Source organism: Zophobas morio, unplaced genomic scaffold, assembly GCF_036711695.1.
Source record: "Zophobas morio isolate AGI-343-1 ecotype UQ-CSIRO unplaced genomic scaffold, CSIRO_AGI_Zmor_V1 ptg000029l, whole genome shotgun sequence".
Classification (NCBI taxonomy): domain Eukaryota; kingdom Metazoa; phylum Arthropoda; class Insecta; order Coleoptera; family Tenebrionidae; genus Zophobas; species Zophobas morio.
The window spans coordinates 1,706,241-1,725,122 of NW_026972134.1; the positions used below are offsets into that span (position 1 = coordinate 1,706,241).

Here is an 18,882-nt window from a genome sequence, read left to right on the forward strand (position 1 = left end):
TATTCGAAAAATTACTTTTAAATAAGTATTTATAATAACCTCATTTCTGCTGTCACATGTTAAGTCTAAACCCACTATTTAAGCTCTAGTTCATTACTTGGATACTATTCCTTCAAAGATGATCTTACTAACAATATAAGAAGAAATATCGTGGTATAACAACAATGTTATGAGTTATTGTACAACGTACATGCTTGTGTCATCATTACGAAAGTTTCATGAAATTGTCCTTCACACCATGAAGTCTAATAATAAAGATCATCTAATAAATCCAGTAAGTCAACAAATTGTTGCATTTTTCATACGTTTTATACTGCAGAAAAAATGCGGCTACTGTTTCACATTTGTCGAACGAACATATCCGTATAGGAGACAGCATGACGAGCTCTAATTTTGAATTTGTTGTTACTTTTAGTCCAACAGTAGATGTTTATTTTCAAATTATCGAAACCAAATAGCCAAGTATGTTTTATTTAACGAAATGGTGATGTATACTGACCCACAAAAAAACGACCACCGTGAAATTTCACAAAATCACACACATTAAAAATTAGGAGTATTAATTTAACTAGTGATTGTTATATTATTTAAATAACCAATTACTGTTAATGCAGTTTTTTTAAGTTTTAATTAACATGATTGATGTGTCATATGTCAGAATAATTATAGCATTAAACTGTCGATGCTATTATAGTTACACACTCCAAAAGCAACGATAGAAAACAGTGCCCACCTGAACGTTAGAGTCATTTATGAATGTTATGTACAATCGAAGATAAATTTAGATGCATAATACTGTGTGCATTTAAGGCAGGATTTATAGCTAGCAAAATCTTAAGATGTCTACGTCAAGTGTTTTCAGGAGTAAACAGATAAAGTGTGAGTACCGATTTACCATATTTACGATAAGCCCAAAGCGTTTGCAAATTTTCAGAGACTTTTAATTTTTATCATATAAGTATACGAGTATATTTAACTAAGTTAAAGAATAAAAATGGATTAATAAACCTCATGTACCATGCAAGAATTTTAAATGACGTTATTAGCAAGTGATGAACGAATTTTGGTTAGTGTTTAACCATCAAGACGATAGTTTTAAAATATACTCGTACAAAAATAGACTTTATTTAATTGGCAAACGACGGCATGACTATTAAGTATAAGAAATTTAAAGCTTGGTGTAGTAAAAAAGATGAAATAAGTGTTGTGGGCATTTTTTTCTTATAAATCATAATTTAAAAAGGTGGAAACTACTCATTGCGTAAGAAAAACCATTGTCATCATGAAAAATTAAAATACTAGAAAGTACCTTTGATTAAAAACTGCTTGTGATATCTACTCTTATATTTTTGCCTGTCGTCGCAAAAAAAACAGGTTTAAGACTTGAAAATATTTAGTAAAATGATTTCTTTATTGAAATAAATTTCATCTGTGAGAACAAATGTCACACGGGAGTTACTATTTCGGGAGGTTAATATCTTTCCGATACTAACGGTATGCACATTTTTCTTAGAAAGAAAAAGAATTTTTCTTTGTTAGATTTCATCTTTCAACTATGAGGGATATCGATTTTTTGTTTACAACAAAAATGAAACACAAGAGTGTCAACAAGTTGAAATGAATTGATTTGGTTGTATTCCCTTATTCGGTTATTGCTACAAATTTAAGTTAAATTTCGAGCAATAAGGAGGCCATTGTCTAAGTCTCTCTTCTCTGTAACTTTACTGGCGGTCTTCCACTGTTTCCGAATGATGTAACTTTTACAATTTGTGAATCTGAAACTGGAGTGAAACATAAAGTTGTAGACAAAATTTAACGTCAAAGAAACGTCATTTGATTTAAAATTTTCAGGAAATTTATGTGTATTTATTGTAAGACATGGTTTTAAGCACCACTTAATTTGGTAAAAATTTAGGTTCACACTATAATGGCACGTATAATAAGTTAAACCAATGTAAATCCACATCATATCTGTCACTTATAAACATTTTGTTTGACACTTATAGAGAGGGAGTTAGTTAGAAGGATGATAATGCCGTGATGGCCAACGGGGATCCAGCCCGAGGGCTCCGCCCGAGGGATGGATGTTGGCATTCGCTAACTTGCGAGGTGCATTCAGTATTTTATATTTCAAGAAAAATTGCAAATTAATTCAAAAGTTAGAAATTTTTTGGTGAAAATAAGGTAGCCTTGAGGTTGCTAAATACGTTGTTTACAATTTTTCAAATGTTGTTCGCGTGGCTCCAAACGAACAAAACGATGAATTTTGAGTTTTCTGAAGAAATAACGGCAAAAGCCGAAAAAGCTAAGGATTCTTTACTACCTTTAAAATCCAGGCAAACGTACGAGAAAGCATTTAAAACTTTTAACGAGTAGAAACGGAAAAATTCGCTTGATGGCATAAACGAAACTGTGATGATGGCTTGCTTTCAAGACCTGGTGAGTTAGTATCGTTTAAATATATGTTTACTAATAATTGTCTTTTTCTATAGTCTGAAAAATACACCCTAATTCCTTGTGGAAAAAATATTCGTACTTGAAACCGACTTTCCTGATAAATAAAAATATTGACATTTCGCATTTCAAACAATTGATTGCATTCCTTAAGCAAAAATCGAAGGGATATGCTTCCAAAAAATCACAAGTCTTGGCAGTTTTAACGTTCATAAGAGATGCCCCTAACAAAACGCATCTTTTGAACAAGGTATGAAAAAAATTTATTTGACAACGTTTTCTCAAAATATCTTGTTTCAGGTGATTCTAGTAATGGGCATATTTGGTGCTTTAAGAAAAATTGAGATGGTGCAGCTCACTATCGAAAATGTTATTGATAAAGGACATATTAATGCAAATTCCAAAAACTAAAACCGATGAATCCAAGTCGTTTACTATAATAGAAGAGGAAGCATTGGGTGCGTTGGTTCGGAAGTACGCAAGTTTAAGACCACCCGGTTTAGCAGAGAAAAGATTTTTTCTATCGTATAGAAGCGGGCGCTGTACAGCACAACCCGTTGGGAGAAATACAATAGGAAGGGTTCTATCTATTGTTGCTCGCTACTTAAAATTGGAAAATCCGGAACAATATACGGGACACTGTCTTCGACGCACATCGTCGACTTTTTTAGTCGAAGCAAAAGGCAGTTTTGAAACTTTGAAAAGACACAGAAAATGGAAGATCACGACCGTGGCGGAGGGCTATACATATAGCGGATAGCATGCCCAGTAAACACAGTTGTGATGTTGACGTGACAGGTACGTACTCACAAAAGAACAATAAGTACATCGCATGATTATGTCTTAACGATATACCTGGAACGTAAGCTATATAACATCACAATGGAGTACTCATGCTATGTAACAAACACGTAATGTTGACTACATTTACTAGATATCTCATTATTATGTCGCAGCGATATAGCTTGCATATAAGCATTTAAACATCACACTGTGGTACTCTTGTTATGTAACTAACACCTAATGTTAACTGCATTTACTAGATATCTCATTATTGTGTAGCAGCGATATAGTTGGCAGGTAAGCCTTGTAACATCACAATGGAGTATGTAACCAATAAGTAATGTTAACTGTCGTTACTAGATATCTGATTAATATATACATATACATTCTTCGGAATGTTTTATTTTTATTAGTTAATTATGCAAAGTGTTTTTCAGTTGATTTTACAAAATGGCATGTTAAATCGAAAATTAACGTTTCTGACAGGGCAACAGCAAAAAATATTTAAAAACATACATATCGAGTATTATATAGCTCTATTTTATACTTATTATTTATGTTTGTGTTGCAAGTAAATAGCATATTCATAAACAAAAGATGCTGAGTCTTAAAAAAAGAAATTTCTTCCCTGTCTTAAATCTTGCACAAGCGAGATGACGCCAATAGTGAGTTGCTCTTAATTTTTTTTTTTCATATTATATTTCCTGTAATTATATTTATTTATAATTTTATTTTTATATGTCCATAACAACCTGCGCTTTATAAAACAGAACAAGAGAGTTAATGCACATAGTTTATGATCAGAATTAAAAAATGTCCCATCTAACAGGTAATACGAATTAAGACTAGTAATGAGACATTATTTTTTAACCTCTGCCTATACGTCACTGCCAAAAAGGAACAATTATACATATACAGAATTTTGAAATGAGCTCGAAAAATAAAATGATATATTTCCTTCTTTTATTAATTCTAATGCAAAATATGTTGATCGGCAACAAAAGAAACAAAAAGAAAAAAATCGAAATTAAAAAACTAATCTATTTCAAGGTCAGCGATATCGTTCTTAAATAAAAATGAATTAAACAATTTCTTCACTTTGATCGTAAGGAAAACAAACAATAATTTGAATACGAAACAATAATTGATCATCGAGTTTTGTGTATTGACTTTCGCACTCAGTTATAGGTATATCTGTTTAAAACATTAAATTTTCAAAAGTTTAGATTTTTCCAATGTAATCTTGGGCTCTAAAATAAACTGGTAATGTATAATGTATAATTATAATTGAGTATTTTCGTGGTTGATCTTTAAATTATTATTTATTCAAAAAATTCACTTAATTTCATATCCAATATGTAACTAACTGAAAACTGATAATAAAGCAGCAGATATGACGAAATAGTGTAGACTTTTTTTAATGTCGGTAATATAGTGTATGTATAATAAGAAGAGAGCGGAAAATATGCAGCAAAATTTTGGGAAATATGATCATATGACATGCATCAAATTTATGCAAATATGCAATAACTTTCTTAATATATGCAGAGATATGCAGTTGCATATGCTCCAAAAATAAAAAAAAGCGTAATAACCCAACAAAATTTATTTACAAATTGCAAAAACACCTTACCTTTTATTACAAAAAATACATAAATCACATTGCAAAGTGTTTAATTAGATCTCACTGACAAATAAATGACATTTTTTAAGATAATATTCTTATACTCAAAAATAAATATAGGTAAACAGAGCGAATTAAAAAATAGTAATCGACTATTTAATTACTATTTTGGTAACAATTTATTTTTAAATATTTTTCGAAATATTCTAACAAAAATTTTTCCGGTGATTCTAAAGTATGTATTTGTAAATAGAAAAACTGCGTACTGCGTCCACAGATGTAAAAATACTTATCGGATTAGAGCAAGCACAACAAAACACAGTTCCTTCTTGAAGAATAAGTTCAGGAAAAGGTTTAATGCATAAATTAATTTGAGTTATCTACATATTGACACACATCTCTATCGCTTTAAACACTTAAATGCAAACTCACGATGAAAAATAATAGGATAACGTCCCTTCGACCACCATAAAACATACCATTAATACACTTAAGTAACGAACAAAAATATTGAAATGAACGGTATTTCCAAAAGTAATTAGGACCCGAATTTACCTGGAAGGATGGCTTAACACCCAGTGGTTCCTCCAAACTACCATAAAACTCAAACCTTTCCCAGTTATTTGCAATATGATTCATGAAATTTCGTTTTTCTAGAAAAATGCCGATCGAATGGCTTTTTTTTTCAAAGTAGCACAAAAATTGATAAAAATGCAAAATATGGACCCGTTACGTGAAATATGCAGCAGAAGGCAAATATATGCAAATATGCAATTTTTTTTATAGCTGTATTCATTTTTAATTAGCATGATTCGTTCACATATTAAATATCAAGACTTATATGCAAAAAATAACGGATATACAAATTTCATAAAATCCGCTCTCTAATAATAACCAATTCATCGGGTATGTTTCTGTTGTTGTCATCGTTTGACACCACTGTATTTACAGTATTTAAGCAGGTATACGTTTCCGCCCCTAAAATCCCACGAACGGCATCCTTTGCCCACGTAAATACAGTAGGTACCTGGAATGAAAACAGAAACAGAAATAGTTGGACAACACCTTATCAAAATTTAAAAAAACCACTATGGTATTATTTGAAATTTATTGTTAAAGATTATGTGGTCAATTAGATGTGGGTCGTCGTATTCTTTAAAAAGTGACCTTCGTCAGTGAGTTCGTAATGCTTAATTAATAATTATATTCAGAGCGAAAAATACAACGGCTTTATTAGAAATATACCAAAGACAAGTTCTTTTCATTGTAATAATTTCTAAGAATTATTTCTGTAAACTTGTTTACTTGAAATGTTATTTTGTAAGTACCTGCTTGGCAAATGATAAATAGAACATCTGTAAGGTGACTAGATTTCAAAAGTCCGAAATCGGAACATTAGTTTCCATTTCCATCGTAATCTGATATATAACTGCTTTGAAAATTTTTAGTTGTAATATACTAACAGTACTGACATTTGCTGACATTTAAAACAGTGCTGACAACCGTATCGATACAAGTTTTGTTCCCAATTTTTCACAAAATAAAATTACTATTCATGAAAATTAGTGATTTATCCGAGGATTTATCTTTATTCTTATCAGATTTATAGAAATCGGAACATTCACGGAACGAATGTTTTAATCGGAACATTTATTGGACGAAATTTGAAATCGGAATTATTAGAGTATTGAAATCGGTACACTTCCGATCAAATCGGAACGTCTGGTCACCTTAAACATCTGCGGTAATATAGGGAAGACCCAACGACACAAACAAAGCCATAAAAATTCTTTGCCCATTGTCCCTGAAACGGGACAAGGTTTTGAAGAGTTCATTCGTCGAATTTTGATTTTATAAAGACGTTTATAAAGCGATGATGGGTAGCAAAAAAACTAGAGAGTGGTTAATTTTGATTTTATTAAATTTATTTTATCTAATGAAAAAATAACGCTCAACTTCTGCATTTACTATCCACCAGATGTTTGGGGGGTGCAGTCGGACCTTTGTTAGTTTGGTTTGTCTATGAGTCGGACGATCCCTTTTTTCCATATTTATGGTTATTGCACTTCACACTCACAGTGAAGCTGTCGAATTCCATTTGGCCATTTGGGTCACAACCACCGAACCTTTCTCGTAAATCCGTAACTCACTTCATTTTTAATGCAGTTTTGTGAAAATTGTGTGGGTTGAATTTACACTAGGTAAGTTAATATAATTCTAATGAAGTAATCATTTTAATTTTTACATGCTTCTGTTGTTTTTGATAACTGTACGTAAATAACAACAACAGTTTTTTCAGACAAGCTGGAAATACCACCATTAATCACTGAAGATACTCCCGCTGATTTTGAAGAACTTACGGTGATTGTTTTTGTAAGTGAGGCGCTTTGCCATAACATGTTGCAAAGGTATGTTACTGCAATTTTTTATGAACTAGGTGCTAATGAACATAATTTTACTCTAGACTTGAAACAAATACAAAAAATATGTGCGAAACAAAAGAAATTTTAAAGGAAACGAGTGAACAAATCTCCAATATGAAAACGTCATCAAATGTGACAAATCAAAGAGAAAACAGTAATAGAAGATATGCCGCCAAGACCACAGATAAACAAATTTTGAGGAATTAGAAGATTATCTCTGCCTACTACAACAACCAGGTTTCTTTGTAAGTTAAAAAAATACAATTAGTCCAGTCAAATTAGCGATCAACCTCGCAATGAGAGATAATAAGCTGAATTTTCGTATATACCTTCATTTTAGCGTTCTAAAAGTTGTCTCAAAATTCTCATTAAATTTTGTGTCTGCGTCGTAAGTTATTCAAGGTCAAAGGTCAAGAAAAACATTATTTTGCGATTATCTCGGTTTCTATTGCTCTAATGATGTTAACACCTATTATCATAATTGTAGAGCATAAAATTTGGGACAAATTTTATTTGAAACATTTTTTGATACACTTAATCGTTTTTGAGATAGAGGGCAGTGGGCGCGCAGCGTTCATCCAATCATACTGTAATGCAATCAACCGTGAATATCTGTGAATACTACCTTAAATTTTGAAAAATTTGTATTATTTATGAGTTAATACATTGCATTTAATAACATTTTGCATATTTTCAATATATTTATTTAATGATACTTACCTACTTTGTATAATTAAAAACTCTTTAAATGACATATTTATTGTAGGTATATCTTAGGTTAGATTATTATATATCTTAAAGTTATATTAATTTTTTCAAAGTAAATTTTAAGGAAGTAAAACGAGTTAATATATTTTAATTTTATCTTTATTCAGCAGCTGTACATTTCTTACGATTGAAATTGAATTGCAGTGAAAATCTATAAATTTTTAATAATTTAAAAAACAAAAGTATCAATTTTCTTCTTCTTCACCGTCATCTTCTGGACGTTCGGGAATTTCTGTTTCATCGTCGTCATCTTCGGTGCCCTGAATTGTTGTTTCCAGACCTTCCAGTTATAATCATGATAGAAAAATAAGTATTTAAAAACTTACACATTTTAAAGATATAGGTAAATAAATTGAGATATACAATAAATATTTCATTAAATGAGTTTTTAATTACACAAAGTAGGTAAGTATTATTCTATGAATATATTGAAAATATGTAAAATGTTATTAAATACAATGTATTAATTGATTAATAATACAAATTATTCAAAATTCAAGGTAGTATTCACAGATATTCAGTCGATTGCATTACAGTACGTATGGACGAGCGCTACGCGCTCACTGTCCTCTATGCCAAAAACGATTGAGCGCATGAAAAAATATTTCAAATAAAATTTGTCCCAAATTTTGTGCTCTACAATTATGATAATAATTGCTAACATCATTGGAGCAATAGAAACTGAGATAATTGCAAAAAACTGTTTTTCTTGACCTTTGACCTTGAATAACTTACGACGCAGACACGAGATTTTATGAGACTTTTGAGACAACTTTTAGAACGCCAAAATTAAGGCGTATACAAAAATTCAGCTTATTGTCTCTCATTCCGAGGTTGATCCCTTTTTTATGCTAAAATGACTGGACTAAATATATTTATATGTACTTACATATAACATAATTTTGGATATTATATACAGGTAGATGCCTGTAATACTATAACACTTTTTAGGAACCTACTAAACATGACACATTTCGCTTAACACGTTACATACATAGTGGGTTGCAGAAAAGTCTTATAGTGAAGCACCCTGTATGTTATACATACGCGGTGACTTCCAAATAGATTCGGAAAAAAAATCCTTTAATTGTCACACGGATTCAAAGTAATTAAATTGCTGCTCCAGTTTCAAGAAACAAATACGGAACATCTTGTTAAATGTAAATGATGCGGCAATGATTTATTCAGTTTCCATTGTGACTAAATTTTTTCTTTATTTTTGCTGTGTGTTGTTTAGATGAAAACAAATGGCACTGAATGAGGTGTAGATCTTGATATTTTTTCCCCTGAATTAGGACTAGATAAAAGAAATTACTTAAAATTTTCTCTACTTCATGATGTTGTGGTTTTATTTTCCGAACTTATTTCAGAGTCACTCGATATATACACATAAAAATATTTTCTTCTTTTCTTATTTCAGGAACTGCTATTGTCCCAGATAGGTGGTAATGGGAAAAAGAACAATGTGGGGCGTGTATTTAAAAAAAAAATAAAAAAATCAGCGAATTTGCTGTAGCTTGTTTGTTCGGTAGGAAAATTCCAAAATGGCTGGGACAAAAACAATGAATATTATGAAAGGTATTTTTTTTTTGCAATAAATATAATTATTACAATTTTTATTTTTGAAGAAATTACAATGAAGACCCATTCCGCAATAGAAAAAGAAGTAGAACAACGCTGCTCAGAGTGGCTAAGGCATTCTAGTCAACGCCTGAAGAAAGAAAAAACAACGACAGTTTATAGTTTCTGTGTCTTTTTTAAGTGTAAATTATATTGTATTATTTTCGAATTAGGAAATCATATATATATTTATTTATTTATATTATGAATTTATATTAATTTTTGTATTTTATTACTTATTACATATTTTATTTTTTCAAACATTGAATAAAATAATAATTTATTGTAAGCTCTAAATTTTACTCTCCATATCCATATCCCTAAATGGTAACTAGACTTTTTGAAATGCCTATTCATATCGCATAGATCATGTTAATAAAATATACTGAGAGTTATATGTTTACGATGTTGCGATATATACGTAACGTCTATGTCCATTTAATATGTTATATTGGCGTTTAAAATAAAACGTAACAGATACATCAAAATATAGAGAATCTAGCGACATACTAACACAACGTTATGATGATGTACCAGCGAGCACGTCTCTACTCTGAAACAATGTGGATGTCACCAGTATGTTACAAGCATGGGTCACTGTTGATTACATTACATAGCACAGGGAAAGCAAATGTACGCAGTTTGGTATGTAACAGCTAACAAGATCGTAGACAGAGTTAAGTGGCATTAACATCGCTACGACGCAACTGTGTTTACTGGGTGGCAACGAAAAATAAAGCAGCACAATTGATTGCAAGTTCTGTTTCCTCAGCAAAAGGATCTTCATCAAACTTACTTCAAGAGGAAGCTATCCACTATTTTAACCGGAAATTTTCATATACCATGTTGAATTGCTACTTCTTCTTTGACGTCAGGGACATTTTAAAATTGTAATTTTTATTTTGGGACACATTAGAAACTTTTTTGACTTTTGTACCTTCTGTTGTGGCTATTAATGTTGAATAAAATTGTAAAAAAAATTGGAGGGCGTTATCGTTTATAACAACCTCTCATAATAGCCTCGTTATTATTGAGTTGTTAATGTGCCTGATATCATAGCAATTATAAGGAAATAATAGATGAGTGAAATGATAATAGCTATTTTATTTATGTTACCTCAACAGAAGAATTTTTTTTGCAACTTTGTCATGTCCATTTAAGAATCATTAATAAATTTCAGTAGGCATTGCTGTTGTCACAGGCAAATAAATGGTTTGACAACTGATTGTTTTTTTACATTGCCAATTAGTTGTATAAATTTGTTAAATTTTGAATAAAAAATGAGTTCAATAGAACTATCGGAAATTCCTGACGAGATTCAGAATATTGCTTCAAAACCAAGAGAAGAATTGCTACCGAAGAAATCTAAAATTCTGTATGAAAATGCGTACAAGACATACCGGCTCTGGTGTACAAAGAACAAGATTATTAAAACCACCGAAGATTGTCTGTTGGCATATTTTAATAGTGAACTAGTATCCTTCAAAAGTTCTTCCCTGTGAACGAAGTACTCTATGCTTCAGTCCACAATAAATTTGCAAAAGGGTATAGTTATTAGTCAATTTTCTGGTCTCATCCTATATCTTAAAAGAAAAGGAAAAGTTCATAAGCCAAAAAAATCCTCCACTCTGACTAAAGAACATGTGGACGCTTTTCTAACACAAGCTGATGACAAGGAACATTTGTAATCAGCTTGTTAATCGTAATTTCGAATACAAGCATCTAATAAGTTAATAAATTGTAGGTAATTTTAATTTTTGGAGTGGCCGGTGGTACTAGACGGCAAGAACTAGTTTCTTTGAAAACCACATGTGTCGAAGACCATGAAACTCACTTCTTAGTCAAGCTTATGGAAACAAAAACAAAAACTGAGAGATCGTTTATTATAGTTCCAGGAAATTTAGAAAACGTTAATTTGTTAGAAATTATTAGAAAATATTCAGCATGTCGTTCGTCAAAAACACCTCATAATCATTTTTTTTGTCAATTACGCTAAAGAAAAATGCACAGTACAACCTGTAGGCGTGCATAAAATTGCAGGTGTACCAAATGTAGTAGCCAGTTTTTTCAACTTAGAAAATCCTTCAGTATATACGAGTCACTACTTCCGTCGTACTTCTGCAAGCATTCTGGCAAATCCTGGAACCAGTATGGAAGGTATTAAGAGACATGGTGGATGGCGGTCATCGGCAGTGACTGAAGGCTACATCGACCAGTCAGAAAGTTTAAAAATTAATGTTGCTTCAACAATATTAGGTACAACGGAAGAATCATTAATGGATTCAGTAATAAATTCTAGAAACAAAGAAATAATAGAAAATTCATCATCGTGTGGATTCGATATCATCAACAACACAAATTGTGTTACTAATATTAACCATTATTGTAATAAAAATAATAATTAAGAAACGTTATAATGGTAGATATTGATATTGTCCATTATTTTTGTTTGAATAAATTGTTTTGAGTTGCAGTCCAAATTACTTTACAGTCCAAAAAAGTGGTAAATTATGGACTGTTGGAAGTGTCATAAACGACATCATTATGATTGAGTCAAACATAAAAGGTATTTTTCTGCTACCGATAGCGTAAATGAATCTTATTGCCCCAGTGACACTGACGTAAACGTAAGTGAAGTAAATAGGGCAACCTCGTTGCTAGCTCCGTAAGTAGGTTACTAAGGGCATAAGTGTTACTTAAGCTGCCAGGACAAAAAAGTAATGGAAGTAGTAGAATGTCAAAGAAATGTCAATAATTTCATGTTACAGCAATAGGTACACTTGAAGTCTCTTTTATAATTATTTATTAATATTAACTGTAACACTTATTTATTAAACGATTATTCTTTGAACTTATTTTAAAATTAGTAACTGTCACATTTTCATCAATTGCATGAGTTGTGCCTGCAGCATTTTCTTTTATAATTGAGGTAACAACAGAAGAACTGACACGAATATTGACACACCATAAACTGCTAGAAGACTTGAGTGCTTTGAATCTTTCCATAAAATAAGCAAGCATTACGGTTCCATTAACATCTTTAATGTTTCGTGATGTATAGCAATTTGAAAATGCTTTGTAAGTTTGATTATAACGCAATTTCGATTTTTCAGGTAACAGAGATGCGCAATCAATATTGGCAGCTTCTTCTATTCCCTTTAAATGACTTGAATCACTCATTTTTCACTTTGAACAACTACTTTTTACTTTTTAGAAAACTTTATGTGTAAACAAATTTTTTACCGTGTTGCTACGGAAATTAATACAGTCAACGAGTTCCAGATAATCTGTTAAATATTTTTTAGTTACTACAATTATTACTTTTTAGTGTTACTGGTGTCGGTAGCAGCAAAAACGTAATACAATACACGCTGCGTAACTCCTTCAAATCCACCTCGACAAAAAAGTTTACTTACGCAGCTTCCAGCTTGTAATCATGTGTGTAATATTGTTGTGAATCTTATCTCTGATGACTTTTGAGAAAGCGTCTTCAACTTAGTGGAAAGGATAAATAAAATTTTAAGACATTTTGTAATTTGTAACAACTCAAGGTTTTACCAAAGTTTTAAAAAAGGTGAAGAAAAAGTTGTCAATAATATTGGAAATGACAAACATTAGAGTGAATTTCCTAAAGATTCGATAAATTTTAACAATTTCATGGATAACATATGGCCGTAAAGTAAATACCTCCATCACCAATGATTAATGAAAACAAGCGTTCTAGCAACGGCCATAAACTAACTGCATAAAAACTCACAGAGATAATACAGCAACACTCCGTCAAAAAATCAGCGGGCTATGAAGTAGTAGTCCCTTCCAGACTATGGGAAACATAAATACTTCAGATTTTATATAGGAAAAAGAGCCATGTGGCCATTTTATGTTGTCTTTCTACGAAATGAAAACTAGCTTCCTAGAAGTTGTGCAAATCTTTGGTTTACAACCGAGATTCATAGCTTAACAGACATCTTCTGGAGGTTTTATGCACACTAGGTACTGGAAATTGTAAAACATTACAATTGTTCCTTAAACTTATTATTTGATCATTTGACTTGACAGAGAAACGATGTATTATTGTTAACATAAATTGTTACGGCACAAAATCATGGATAAACTCACACCCTTAGGTTGCAGCTTTTAATACACAAATCTATTGAAATTCTTAAAAAAAAGACAATTATTTGTTATTAAGTTTTGTCTGTGATTTTACATATGGACGAAATAAACTCATACAATTTTATGCTTGGCCGATTTAATATCAGCTGAATCCCAAATAATAAAAAGCAGTAATAAAATCTCTGCAGCAAAACGTAACCATTCATGTATCTTGTAAACTTTGCTCATAAAAAGTTGGAATTAAAACGAAATAAAGAAAAAAATAAAATTTTAAATGTAGCAGAAATTCCTACATATATTTTTTAGGTTTACGATATACATATTTTTTTTTTCTACCTTCTGTCTACAGGAAAGTATGTTACACTCAAATGACAAAAAGGTAAAATTTACTGTTTCTTTTAACAATTTAGAAGAACTATTTCTGAGATAGTCAGTATAATATGTTTCCGGCTTTTTTAATGCTCAAATACTTTAAGCCTAATTTAACACAAGAACAAAATAATATGTTTCGACGTGCTGGAATGATGTACGTAGCGCATTTTGTGGATATCTACATTTATTAATTTTGAACAAAGAGCCGTAGCGATAAATTATCGTGTGATGAGAGATACATATAAATATAAGTCTCCAGCGCATAATGCACCATGGACCCCTTTAGTGCTAATAAACTAACCATTGTTAAAAATTTCTACAGCGCGTAGGTGCGGTACTCAATCGGAAATACTAAATATGCTATGGGGTCATTCACAAACCCTCGATAGAAGTTCGAAAAACTTTTGTGGGCAATGGGAATGGTCTGGGATTTTATGTTCACCGTTCCGTAATCATTTCAAGTCAAGTTTAATTAAAAATGTTTCTAGATATCTTCATCAGTTGTTAAAAAAAATGAATTGAAGTTATGCTTAGTGGTAGTTTCTTCAAGATTATTTTAACATACACATATTATTAAAAAAAAACTCTCGGGAGGACTAAGAAAACGTAACTTTAAATAGGTATTTCTCAAAATGAATATTAGATTCAGGATCGAAATGACTTTCAGAAAGTTTACGTAAGACTTAATAATAAAAGCCTAGTTCTCTTGTTTAAAGAGTGAAATAAACAACTTAAAAACGTGCCATTGTTAGCAATAAAAAAAGATAAAACATACACAAGGGAAGATTCAGTGCTTCTGGAATTTAATTATATGTTTTAAAATGCTTTATAGCTAGGATACATATAACTTCCTTTGAAAATTTGGAATTACGAAATTGTACTGCTAAAATACTCTTTAAAAAGCATTGAAATGAATTAATCTTCCCTGAACAACATTTTATTCTATTAATTTGTTGCTGTGAATGTCAGTCTTTCATGTTTAAACCTAAATATGTATGTACCTCTAATTAAAACATAAAATAAGAGCTTAATAACATTCATCGTACTATTAACGCCTTACGTGTTTTGAATTGGGATCCGACAGTTTCATAGCACTGTTTCAAACGAGTTCGATATGTTTTACCAAACACATGATAAAGTTCATAATTACTTCTAAAACTTTAAAGCCATTACATCGTTCGTTTATAGCTAGGTTGTAACAGCAGTGAATAAACCGTCTCATTTTGTGACGATATTAAACCTTTGCATTTAAAACTACTAAGAGAAGACCAGTCATTCCGTACCAATTTATTCACGAAGTTTTTATACCGCAGCAAGCCATGGAAATTTAGTAACTTGATTGGTAATCAACATTAACAAGCAAAAGATTCTTGAAAAAAATTTTAATTTCAATCTAGGTAATTAATTAAACATTCAGAACTAGATAGCTTTACTGTATATTTATATAAAACTTAAAAACTGTATTTTTAACTGACGGGGGATGTAATAACTAATCATTAAAGGAAGACATACTGCTGTAAAATTGCATTTCAGTTGTAAAAAATTCTGTTGACTGCACCAAGTGCAATAATAAATAAAGCAAAATTTGGTGACTTTTGTTGAATAAAAGTTGCAGCAATTGGCAAATTGTTTTATAATTTTCAAATGTATTTTAACAAGAATCATGAATTCTTCTTCATGGGTGTTCTGCATTAAAATATTAGGAGTTGTAGTTATTTTCACTTACTTACTTACTATAATCATTTAATTCGACCTACTGTTGAAACTCATCATCTATTATTTCTTTATACAAATTTTGGCCGTTATTATCATAATTTTCTAATTCCAATTCTGAATCAGATTCCTGATGAAATAATGAACGGAGGTTTGTCCTCAAACGATAAATTTACTAATCAACGAAAATAACTTTCTTGACCTTATTTTTGAATGAAAGTCGAAAAGTTATATACTTACTTGTTGTAGTAGGATCTACAAAAGTCCCCACACCATTTCGATAGGGTTGTTTTGACAATGGAATGAGGATAAACTAAAGATTTCATGACCACTTTCCCCTAAAATCTCGTCTATCCAAAATCGTTTTTCTGATTAGTCCTAAAAGGTTGATTCATAAATATTATACACCAAGTGAATCAAACATACGTTTATTCACGAGAAGATGTTGATATCACGAGCACGCAGTGCGAGTGAGATCATTTCTTCGAGTGAATAAATATGTTTGATTCACGCGGTGTATATATGTTTTTATTCCATTTTGACGAATTTTATTAATAAAATTTCAATAAATAAAAATTCGAATCGAGAAATCGTGTAAACTGCGAAACTAATTTTCGTGACAACCAGCTTGACAACCAGTTGTTTACATTTTTCTAAATTTGTGACACTGGCGGCATTTGTGTTTTCCTAGACAAAAATGTCTGGAATTTTGGAAGATAAAGACGAAAACGAAGTGTTTGTACCCTCAGCAGTCCTAGACGAAGCTTTGGAAGCTATCGATAAGGTGGTGCCAGCAAAATCCAAGCATTCATATGAAAAAGAGTATACGAATTTTTGTGAATGGAGGAAACGAAAGCATGCAAAAGGAGTAGATGAAAGAATAATTTTGGCTTATATTTCGGAACGGTCAAAAAATGCTAAATCTTCATCACTAGAGAGCGGAAAATATGCAGCAAAATTTTGAGAAATATGATCATATGATATGCACCAAATGTATGCAAATATGCAGTAACTTTCTTAAAATATGCAGAGATATGCAGTTGCATATGCGCCAAAAATTAAAAAAAAAGCTTAATAAGCGAACCAATTTATTTATAAGTTACGTAAACAGGTCTCCTGAGCTTACGTTTTATTACAAAAAAATACATAAATCACATTGCAAAGTGATTTATGTATTTATTATGACATCTCACTAACACCTAAACCACGTTTTTAAAGATAATATTCTTATAGTAAAAAATAAATATAAACAGAACAAATTGAAAAATAGTAGTAATCCACTATTTAATTACTATTTTGGTAACAATTTATTTTTAAAAATTTTTCTAAATATTCTAACAAAAAGTTTTTTCGGTGATTCTAAAGTAAGTATATGTATTTGTAAATAGAAAAACTGCGTACTACCTTCACAGAATACTTACCGGTTTAAAGCAGGCGCGACAAAACACAGTTCGTTCTTGAAGAATAAGTTCAGAAAAAGGTTTAATCCATAAATTAATTTGAGTTTTCTTCGCCATATTGATACACATGTATCCCTTTAAATCCTTTCAATACAAACTCACGATGAAAAATAATAGTATAACGTATGATTATAACGTTCCTTCGACCACCATAAAACATACCATTAATACACTTAACTAACGAACAAAAATATTGGGAACGAACGGTATTTCCAAAAGTAATTCGGGTGCGAATTTACCTGGAAGGATGGCTTAACACATAGTGGTGTCTCCAAACTACCATAAAACCCAAACCGTTCCTAGTTATTTGAAGCTCAGGACAATATTTGCAATATGATTCATAAAATTTTGTCTTTCTAGATAAATACCAATAGAATGGCAATATTTTTTTTTGTCAATTTAGCATAAAAATTGATAAAAATGCAAAATATGCACCCGTTCCGTGAAATATGCATCGGAAGGCCAATATATGCAAATATGCAATTTTTTTATAGCAGTATTCACTTTTAATTAGCATGATTCGTTCACATATTAAATATCAAGACTTATATGCAAGAAATAACGGATATGCAAATTTCATAAAATCCGCTCTCTATTCATCACTATGGTCGTATTATTCCCAACTGAAGAAGATGTTATCTGTGAAGGAAAATATTGATATAAGCAGGTTTGTGACATCGCAATGATTAATATAAGGTTTAAAATATTCATTATTATAGATTTCATCAAGTGTCAGCTTTCCTAAAACAACACTCTGTAGGGCACAGACCAAAGAAATCCAAAGTGTTCACGCTCGAAGAAATGGAAAGGTTTTTAGATAATGCTTCTGATGATGTATATTTACTGCAAAAAGTAATTTTTGTCGTGGGAGTTTTTGGAGGATGTAGAATGGGTGAATTGGTGGCCATGTCAGTTGATGATGTTGAAGACAGGGGTAGCGTACTTGTAGTCCAAATTCCAGACACGAAGACATTATTTTACCCATTCATCGGAAATTTGATATAAATTTTAATAATTTGAATAATTGTAACTTTTATATTCCACACTACAATGACAAAGACTAATTCAATGTTAATATTTTTGGAGAAGAAATAAAAATCTGTTCTTAATTGAAATTTTTTAATTCACTGAACGCTTTGATTCTACTAGTGAATTCAAACGCTTTGATTTCACTAGTGAATCATGAACTTCTTATGAAGCAGTGGCGGCTCGTGAAGTTTTCTTCAGAGGAGGCTCAAATTTGAAAAGCACTACTTTTTATATCTTTCATTATCTGAATATTTTTTTTTGTCATGCCCACGAAAAGAACACTCGTGCGTTGATAGATAAATAAACTTTTGCATCGATTAGTCTTTTCAAAATTGCCCAATTTTCACCAACTTTCTCGTAATAGTTCTCCCTTTTATGAGCCGAATCTAAATGATTGGCATTGTTTTGTTTACAAGCATTTCTAATTTAATCGAAGAAAATATGTGGTCCTATGATTTTTCATGCCTTTTTATAGCTCGTGACAAATTTTGTAAATTATTTTAGCCTGTTTTACCCCAAA

General features: G+C 31.1%; 1 protein-coding gene and 1 long non-coding RNA gene across 2 annotated transcripts in view; one reads left to right on the plus strand and one right to left on the minus strand.

Moving 5' to 3' along the window:
* Positions 1 to 18,882, minus strand: part of LOC135137605 (cholecystokinin receptor type A-like) — a 389,560-nt gene that overhangs the window by 222,172 nt on the left and 148,506 nt on the right. The window lies entirely within an intron of this gene.
* Positions 7,069 to 9,827, plus strand: LOC135137505 (uncharacterized). The gene is made up of 4 exons (XR_010281824.1): positions 7,069 to 7,269; positions 7,326 to 7,529; positions 9,473 to 9,630; positions 9,681 to 9,827. It is a non-coding gene; the product is annotated as an uncharacterized LOC135137505 (long non-coding RNA).